Source organism: Candoia aspera, chromosome 2 (genome assembly GCF_035149785.1).
Source record: "Candoia aspera isolate rCanAsp1 chromosome 2, rCanAsp1.hap2, whole genome shotgun sequence".
Classification (NCBI taxonomy): Eukaryota; Metazoa; Chordata; class Lepidosauria; order Squamata; family Boidae; genus Candoia; species Candoia aspera.
The window spans coordinates 11,063,370-11,072,247 of NC_086154.1; the positions used below are offsets into that span (position 1 = coordinate 11,063,370).

Here is an 8,878-nt window from a genome sequence, read left to right on the forward strand (position 1 = left end):
CACTAAACAAGTGGTATGCGAAGACTACCTCTACACCTGAACATCCCAAATAGTCCTCAATGGCTATTTTAAAAAAAGTGCTGGGTTAAGCAGAGGTGAACCTGGTTAATACATAGATGGGAGAGTCTGTTGGCTAGACTTGGAAGGAAAAAAAATCCCAGGAGACAGCAGTGGCAGTTCAGTCCCAGATTGTTGCCAAGAAAACAGCATCTCCATAAAATCACAAGGAGTCAACGCTAACCTGAAGGCGGCTTTTTAAATCTCCCGACCGCCAGAAAAGTGCACGCACCAGTTTCAAAGCGTGCAGCACCAGGGGAAGAAAATGTGGGGAGGGGAGGCAGATGCAGCGGCTGGCATTTTGCAGCGGAGTTGCTCATCCGATTCTCCCCTGCGGAGGAAACGAGCCAGCCCCGCTCGCTCCCGGCCTCTCCTCCCTCCCGGCCTCCGCTCACCTTCCGGCCGCTGCTGCTCCGACCAACCCCGGGAAGACCACAGAGCGCTACTCCACGCCGCTCTCCTCCCAGAAGGGAGCCGGAACAGGAAGTTCCCCTGCCCTCCTCCTCTCTTCCAATATCCCCTCTAGCAATCCAATACTCAATTGTTCCAGGTCCCCCGCTCCCCCTCCCGTCGGATGTCGGTCCTCAGCAACCACAGACGCAGCTACAGGACCTGAGGCTAAAAAACCCACTTGTCCGTTCTCCATCCTAAGGCATTGGCGAAATTTTTGCATTGATTCTGTGCCATCAAGTCGTCTTCTACTCCTGGTGATCACATCGATGGATTTTCTTCATGAAGTTCTATCCCTAACCTGTTCTTTCCGGTCTTCCAAGGGTGCACTCATCGCCACTGCAACTGAGCAAAAATGTCGTTGCAAGAAGCAGGAAGTAAACTAATGGAAAGGATCCTGGGGGGAAATGGTGTGCAGACAGCGACCTCCCTTCCATTGGGGAGCCTAAAGGTCGCTAGAGTGCCGAACTACTCTGAGCAGCCTTCCCAATTCCCAGAGGAGTTAGATTTCAGCCTTGAGCATTCTCAGGCTGCTTGGGCACAACACTTGGAGGGCTGATCAAAAGCTGATCAAAAGATTCCTGCGCTTTTGCAGGGCTTGCCTCTCGGTGGAGATCAAAATCTCTCTACCTCCTAAAACTTCGTGCCTGATTTCCTGGGGCTCAAAAGGATTTAGGACCTGGGAGCCCCAACAGGCCACAGGCTCCAAGAGAGCCAGCGTCACTCATGCTGGCCAGGGCTGCTTCAAAGCGCGCCCAGGGTCTTGGAGCCGGTGTTCCCAGCAAGCCGGCTTTGTTCCTGCAGGAGGAGATTCTAAATCTGCTAAAGGCTCAATGCCATGTGCGCCTGTGAATTCGCTTGCCTGTTAGTCTCCGTTAGGTCAAAGCAAGAGTGACATATATGGGGCATGGCCTACAAAAGGGGGGCTTATGAGGAGGGGGAGACTTTCTCTGTATGATAAAAGAAACTGATAAACTTTCCAAAGAAACATTTCAAAGGACTGTAAAAAGGGTGGTACTATGCATGTGCACGCAGAAGAGTAGAAAAGTCGCCATACTCTTTGTCTGACACACATTCCTTTTTTTAATTAGAAATTTTAATGTAATAAAATATACAAAACAAAACCAGAGATAGAAAATAGGACACAGAGAAACAAGAGAGACGGAAAGAAAACCCTGTACAATGGTGCCTTCTGCCAGTCTTTCTATCCTCTTTTAATTAAAATTTATTAAAATTTTCAAGTAAAAAGGTAAAAGCTAACAAGAAATGAAAAAAGCAAAGAAAGCAAAGTAGAAAAAAGAACATAGTCAAAAGTGCAGAAAAAGAAAGAAAATGCAGAAAAAGAATGACTTCGGACTGTGCTACAGATATAAGTATTCATTTCCATTAAACTCTTACTCTAAGTTTACAACAGCTTTCATTAATTCTCTTGTCCACTGTTATTTCTGACGATCAGATCCAGATATCGTGATTTCATTTTTTTCCGTTTCACGCAAAAGGGGTTTCCAGGTCACATTAAAATTAGTCAATCTCTTTTCTCTAACCAAAGCTGTCAATCTCTCCCTCTCAGCCAACTCCATCCACTTCACCAACCATCCTAACATTGTAGGTCATGTTCATTCGTTTCACCTTTGGGCGTAGAAGAGCCTCACTCCTGTTACCATCTACCATGAGTTCTTTCTGTTTGTCCATCAATCCTAAAAGAAAAGTCTCTGGTTTCGATTGTGTATTAATCTTTAAGATCTTCTGAACTAGTGGTTAAGGCAAAGGGCTAGAATCCAGGAGACCGTGAGTTCTAGTCCCACCTTAGGCACGAAAGCCGGCTGGGAGACCTTGGGCCAGTCCCTCTCTCTCAGCCCAAGAGCCAATCAGGTGTGGTATGAGAGTTCTAGTCCCGCCTTAGGCCTGAAAGCTGGCTGGGTGACCTTGGGCCAGTCCCTCTCTCTCAGCCCAACCCACCTCACAGGGTGGTTGTTGTAGGGAAAATAGGAGGAGGAAGGAATACTAGGTATGTTTATAAAAATAATAAAAGGGACAAAAATTAAATAAAGAAATAAAATGTTTTTGATCCCAAATTTCTTAGCTTCTTTTATGTCCACCAAAGGTGATAAAAGGTCCGCTTCTTGTTGTTCACACTTCCAACACACACTTTCTTCCTTCTCTCTAGCAGTTGTCATCACCATTCCTATTTGGGAATCGTGTCTGCTCAGCTGACCAGAATAAAACTCTCCTCGGAAACTGATCCTGGCTTGAAGTCCATTCCTCAGGGAAATCCAGACCAAAATTTCCCTTCCACATTCCTCATCTCTGTGCAGGGGAACATTGAAACATGCCATGCAGCATTTTATTCCAACAACTCAAGCCTGTTTGGAGCACAACCAACCCAGCTATCAGGCACACAATAGTCTCTGCTTCCCAAAAATGTACTGCACGCAGTTGTTAGTGCTCTCAGGCCCGTCTCTTGACCTGAAAATCCTTTTATCTTTTTGCATATATCACAGGAACCCCCTTTATCGCTTTGGAAAGCGAGAGATCTTTTTCCTCCATGTGTTGAAAAAGATACATCATGCAAAGCAGAGATCCAGGACGGTCTCATTCGGTAAGCACCATGTTTGACTTACACTGGGAAGACTCAATTTTGAATTGCCGGTTAGTAACAAGCAAGTAGGGTTGATCCTTCTCTCTTCTCTTTTTCATAATAATGTTAGTGATGAATGAAAAAGAAGCATTATGTATGAATCAAAATTGTTCCAGATAATAAGTCACACGTTAAAGAAATCCAGAGGAGAAACAAATACTAAGCAAATGAATGGAAACATTTGATCTGGAGATGACAACACACAACCTGTCCAGTTTGGGGGGCATTAGAGCCTATCATGATGTAGCTAATGGTTCTCATGAACATGAAACCTTTAGAAACATTACTGGACAGGAACAGCACCCAGGCAGGGGCAATGCAACAATTCTTACTACCTTGCAGAGGCTACTACCTGCTAGCAAAGGCCATTACACCCCCTTTACTAATAGAACAGTTTACTGCAGGAAGCTTTTTAATAACCTGCAGTCAGTACTATATCTCAAACGCAGTGCAGGTAGTGCTCAGTTACCAACCACGATGGGAACCAGCAACTGCGTTGGTAAGCGGCACAGTTGTAAAGCAAAATGTCGTGTGACTGCACTGCCTTATGGTGTCAGTTCCAGTTGCGGCCATGAAGTGTGATGTTACCCATGGTTAAGCACGACGCCACATGACCACGACTTGTACCTTGTTGCCCATTGATTTTGCTTGTTGGAAGCCAGCAAGAAGTTGCAAGGAGGTCCTCATTTAACAATGGCAACAGGGACTGCTGACATTGCTGTCACTAAGCAATATGGTCACCTCACTTCACAGAGTAGCTAAACTGATGTAGGATTCAAACTGAGGTGTGGGAGGGCAATGGAAGGGGAAGACAGAATGGTTATGTAGGGACACGTAACACTGAGGCAGATTGGAAATACCTGATCAAGTGTTAAAACCCTGCTGTGTTTCTTTACCCCTTTCTGAGATCCCTTCTTGGATCAGCAGCTTTCCTGATTTTACATTAAGGTAACAGGAGAAATCCCAGAATTCTGTCAAAGTCTTACTTGAAACAGTTGGTGTCTTTCTCTTACCTTCTCGGTGAGTTTTGCTGGTGGCTGCATCTTCCTGGATTCTCCTGCATCATTTTCCAAGTTGGAGACAAGTACCTGGAATTGCTACAAAAATAAAAATGAGCTAATGCGTGTGGGAGATGAAGGATATACTGTAGACAGAACCATAAATCAAGTCCCCACTTCAAATCCTGCCTTGGCAGCATCCTTAAATATGGTCCTCTAATTGTTCATTCCTCTTGGTGCCTTATCAAGATGAAAACAATTTTTGTCAAGCTTTTGTGTTTGTGTGTCTTTGTGTGTTGCCTTTGAGTCAGTGCTGACTCCTGGCGACTGCCAGGACAAGTCCATGTGGTTTCCTTGGCAAAATTTTGGAAGTGGCTTGCCATCGCCTGATTCCTCTTCTGAGGGCCAAGAGGCAGTGACTGGCCCAAGGTCGCCCAGTTGGCTTTGTGCCCGAAGCAGGACTGGAACTCAGGGTCTCCTGGCTTCTGGCCTGGTGTCTTAACCACTACACCAAACTACCTTTGTCAAACTTACAGCCAGACAATGCCAAGCCCTACACAACTTCCACAAACCATATAGTGGGCCTGAAGCAAATTGCTGTTGAATGAAGGTAACGCTTTAGTGGAAGTTGAAAGGTGCCACCCAAGATTTCTACCAGCCATCCCTACTCTCCCTCAGGATAGGCTCCTTCAGGTATCCAGTTTCTCCCGCACAGGGCTGTTTTGAGGGATCTTCTTCTAAAAGCCTAGGGGTTACCTCAAGTTTTTTAAACCACACTTTTTGGAGTGTGTGGAAATTGCCATGATGCCCACAGAAGTAACAGCACTCACACCTGCCCATTCAAACTGGCATGAACGATTAGGGGCAGATTAGTGCCAGGCGGGATCCATATCATGTCCACAGTGGAAGCATTTCAATATTTCCTTTGGCAACATGGTTTTCCCAAACATTCAGTTCTCTTTTAAATGCAAGAATCTTGTGACTTGGAGTCACAGCCTTTTCTCCAGTGCCTTGTGGAGACTTGTTCAGCTGGTTCATGTGATGAAAGAAGTCCGCTAAGAATGCTAGTTTCTGCAACCATTCTCCATCTCCAAAGCCCTCAACGAAATGTGGAATACCGTTTTCTCGAAAATATTCTTGCAATTCTTTGCGCAGACAAAAGTCTTGCAAGAGTTTTGTATGTGCAAAGATGGAAAGATAAACAAATTCGCACAACGAAAGGATGGATGGTGAAATTACTGGATTCGGCAGAGATGGCAAAATTGACAGCATTGGTAAGAGAAAATACTGTCCCTGGATTTGTTTCTACATGGAAACCACTTCTGGATTATTTGCTTGTGTATCTGAAAAAAATTAATTTTGATTTTGGGTTTTGACAGTTGTCATTTTTTATAGAAATAATGTTTATTAAGGTTTAGTTCAGAGCAAAAGATGAAGGTATTATATATTTTTTATTTTATTTTATATCCTACCTTCATTATTTGTTATGTTTGTATTCATACCTGTGATGAAGGTCTGAACTCACTTTCTTTGTATATCTTTCCAAGTATTTCTGCATTTTTAGTTTGTCCTTTTTCTTTTCTTTTCTCAAGCTTTTTTACACTTTGTACTCTGTCCATATTTTGAAACTTTAATAAAGTCTTTAAAAAAAAAGAAAATACTATTTCTGCAAAAGTAAATATACAGGAAGCTCTGCTGATAGCCGGATCCATGTAGTCAATCTTTATCAAACACTTTCCACTTTTTCCCTTGGCCCTCATGTCTAATGTTTGACTAAGAATCCGGCCAGAAATTAAATAGTTAATTTCTCAGCATGGCTTTCAATGGGAGATCAGAAATGAAATTCAAGGCTTCTCTACACACATCATCTTCTGCCTCATGTGCATTTTCTTGTGTTTGAGAAGGGAGGCATTGTGCATAAAGCACCGTTTGCAGTCTGGGCATTTGAATGGTTTCTCCCCATGTGTAAACCTACATGATTTATAAGGCTAGACCTAACACTGAAACTTTTCCCACAAAATGCCCAGAGTCATTTTCAAGAATTGGCTTTGGAAAAATAGGAAAGAAAGAAAGAAAGAAAGAAAGAAAGAAAGAAAGAAAGAAAGAAAGAAAGAAAGAAAGAAAGAAAGAAATAATAAAAAAAAATCTGGACACTCATACGGTTTCTCTCCGGTGTGAGCCCTCTTGTGATACACCAGGGTGGTGTGCCTGGTAAAGCTTTTGCCACATTGAGAGCACTGGTATGGCTTTTCTCCAGTGTGGGTCCTTTGATGAACTACCAGGGAGCTGTTCTAAGTAAAGCTTTTGCCGCATTCAGAGCATTTGTATGGCTTTTCTCTGGTGTGGATCCTTTTGTGAATAATCAGCCGTGATCTACAGTCTCTGCTTCTCCCACAGATTTCTTTTCTTTTCTTTTTTTTGAATTAAGAAATTGTCCCCCTTGACCTTTTAAGGTAATGTTTCCTTTCTTTTTAAGGAGTTTTATTAAGTTTAAAGCAAAGTTAAAGAACTACAAAAAAGCAAAAAACTACAAAAAGGAAAAGAAAAAAAAAGTGAGAAAACAGAAAATGAAAAAAGATTTTTTAAGAGATTACATAAGATGACTTCCGACTTTCAGCAAGAATATACAGCAATTTCCATAATTGATCCCTTACTCTAAATCCAACCAAGATCACATTATTTCTATAAATTATTCCATAGACACATTACAAAAATCACTAAAAATAATTGCTCCTTCCCCTTATACAAAACTCCCCCCCAAAGGAACACATTTAATTAAATATTCCTTCCTACCACTATTCTATGTATTTCTGGCCACTATAACAATCAAATTATAAAAGCACTTAAATTGTCTACTTTTTTTACTTAGTAATACTATAACAATCTTAATCCTATTAAACCTTAAAAGGTCAAACAAACTTTAAATCATTAAAGAAAAATGGAATCGAACAAGCTTTAAGATCAATCAAATACATACTCTAAATTTCTTATCCCACATCGAAATATAACAGCATCTTTACTTGTCTATTACATATAAGGCATTTTTCATAAAAAACGTCAAACAACGTAACTGCCCCTCTTAAAAAACCAGATTTCTCAGTAGAAAACCTCCCACATGACATAGCTTCGTTCCCAAAACAGTCCTTTAGAAAAAGCTCATCTGTATCTTGCAAGTCAAACTTTAACTCCCTCGTCACCAAAGTATGTTCTTCACCTGGCATTTCTTCACAAAGTCCATTCTTGCTGTCAGGAAAAAAACCTTTCTCTTGATGAAACTCTTCCTCTCCCTCCAGAACGTCCTCAACCAGTTGACACATTTTAAAGCAGACATTTTCTACAATGTCTTAAAAACTCAAAAAGACAAATTCAACATGTAGGAAAAAGTTAAGTTCTTCAAATTAGGTACAAAACAAGTAACAGGGAGATGATTGATTATTCTCAGTCCACCTTAAAATTTAAGTGGGAAATAAGCCAAAGACTAAAAAAAAAAGTTTTAAAATTAATCCAGAAATAACGATAAGCACCAAGAGAATCTGCTTTTTCTTGTTGTAGAAAGTCTCTCTTAGGGTAAGAAAACTTAAAAATATAAATTGAGTGATTTAGAAATGGGGCGGCTCGACCTAATGTCCCTTTAAGGGTACAAATGTGGGTTGGAAATGAAGACTTCCCAGCCTCCCATCTCGCTGTTTGTGATTCTCAGGCTACAAGGCAGCATTCTGGAGGACGAATGGGATAATTCCAAAGAGCTTTTTGTTAACTCATGAAAAAGGTAAAAACTTGCCTGAGCTAAAAACTTGCCTCAGCCTGAAAAAAAACCAGCCATGTCAGTTCTGTCCACTGAGCTGGCGGACAACGACATTCAGTTGGCCATGTTCCCCACCAGAAGCCTCAGGTAATGTTTCCTTGAGTTTTGTTGCTGGGAAAAGCCCATCTCCTCCCTCCCCCTTCCCTTTTTGCAATTGGGGATTCCCCCCTCCTCCTCCTGACTCCACCACCCCCGGGATCCTCTTGCAAGATATTTGCCCACCCTCTTGCAAGATATTTGCCCACCTGGCGCCGCTTCCGTACCCCTTCCCGCAGGGGGGGGGGGGTTCTGCAGCCTTGGTACATGGAGGCCTGTGGAGACCGGGAAGGGCAGCGGGTGGGGCAGGAAACGGGTTCGACCCTCCCTTTCCCTTTTCCTGCTCCCTCGCCCTGCACATCTCTCTCTCCTCTCTAGGCCGAAAGGAGCTCTCTGCGTTTAACCCTCCAATTAAGCTGGGCAGGGAGGGGGCGGCGGTGGGCTGAGAAACGCCAAAGTCAAAGTCCGGCAGGAGGGGATCACCCATATTGCCCCAAGAAAGCCAAAGGATGAAAAGAAATTGAGATTGGGATTGAAAAAGCAAGTAACATTCACTAATCTGCATTTACAGCTGCCAATTAGTAATGCATCACTACGGAAGGTGGGCAGGACAGTCTTGCAGGTGCCCTCAGACTACAACACCCACCATCCTCCACCCCTGGTTGGTGATCCTGGGATGTTCTCAATCTCTAACCATAGACATTATGTCAGGAGGAGTCTGTAGCCCCTTCTCTGTCCAACCAGTTGCATTCAAACGCCTGCCTCAGTCTGAAAAGCTGCTCTTCGATGCCTTCGGCTTTGGGGCTGCCACAGACTAACTCGGCTCTTCCCCAAAACATGCAGAGAGTCCCTTCTTCTGAGTAGGACGGTCGCTCTCCTGGCTTCCGTCTCCCA

The 8,878-nt window shown here is 43.1% G+C and overlaps 2 protein-coding genes across 2 annotated transcripts in view; one reads left to right on the top strand and one right to left on the bottom strand.

Annotated features, from left to right (window-relative positions):
* LOC134492164 (zinc finger protein 436-like) overlaps nucleotides 1-8,878 on the top strand; it is a 210,015-nt gene that overhangs the window by 190,303 nt on the left and 10,834 nt on the right. The gene's annotated exons all lie outside the window — the stretch shown is intronic.
* The window catches only part of LOC134492167 (zinc finger protein 664-like), a 57,843-nt gene that overhangs the window by 43,846 nt on the left and 5,119 nt on the right, over nucleotides 1-8,878 (bottom strand). The window lies entirely within an intron of this gene.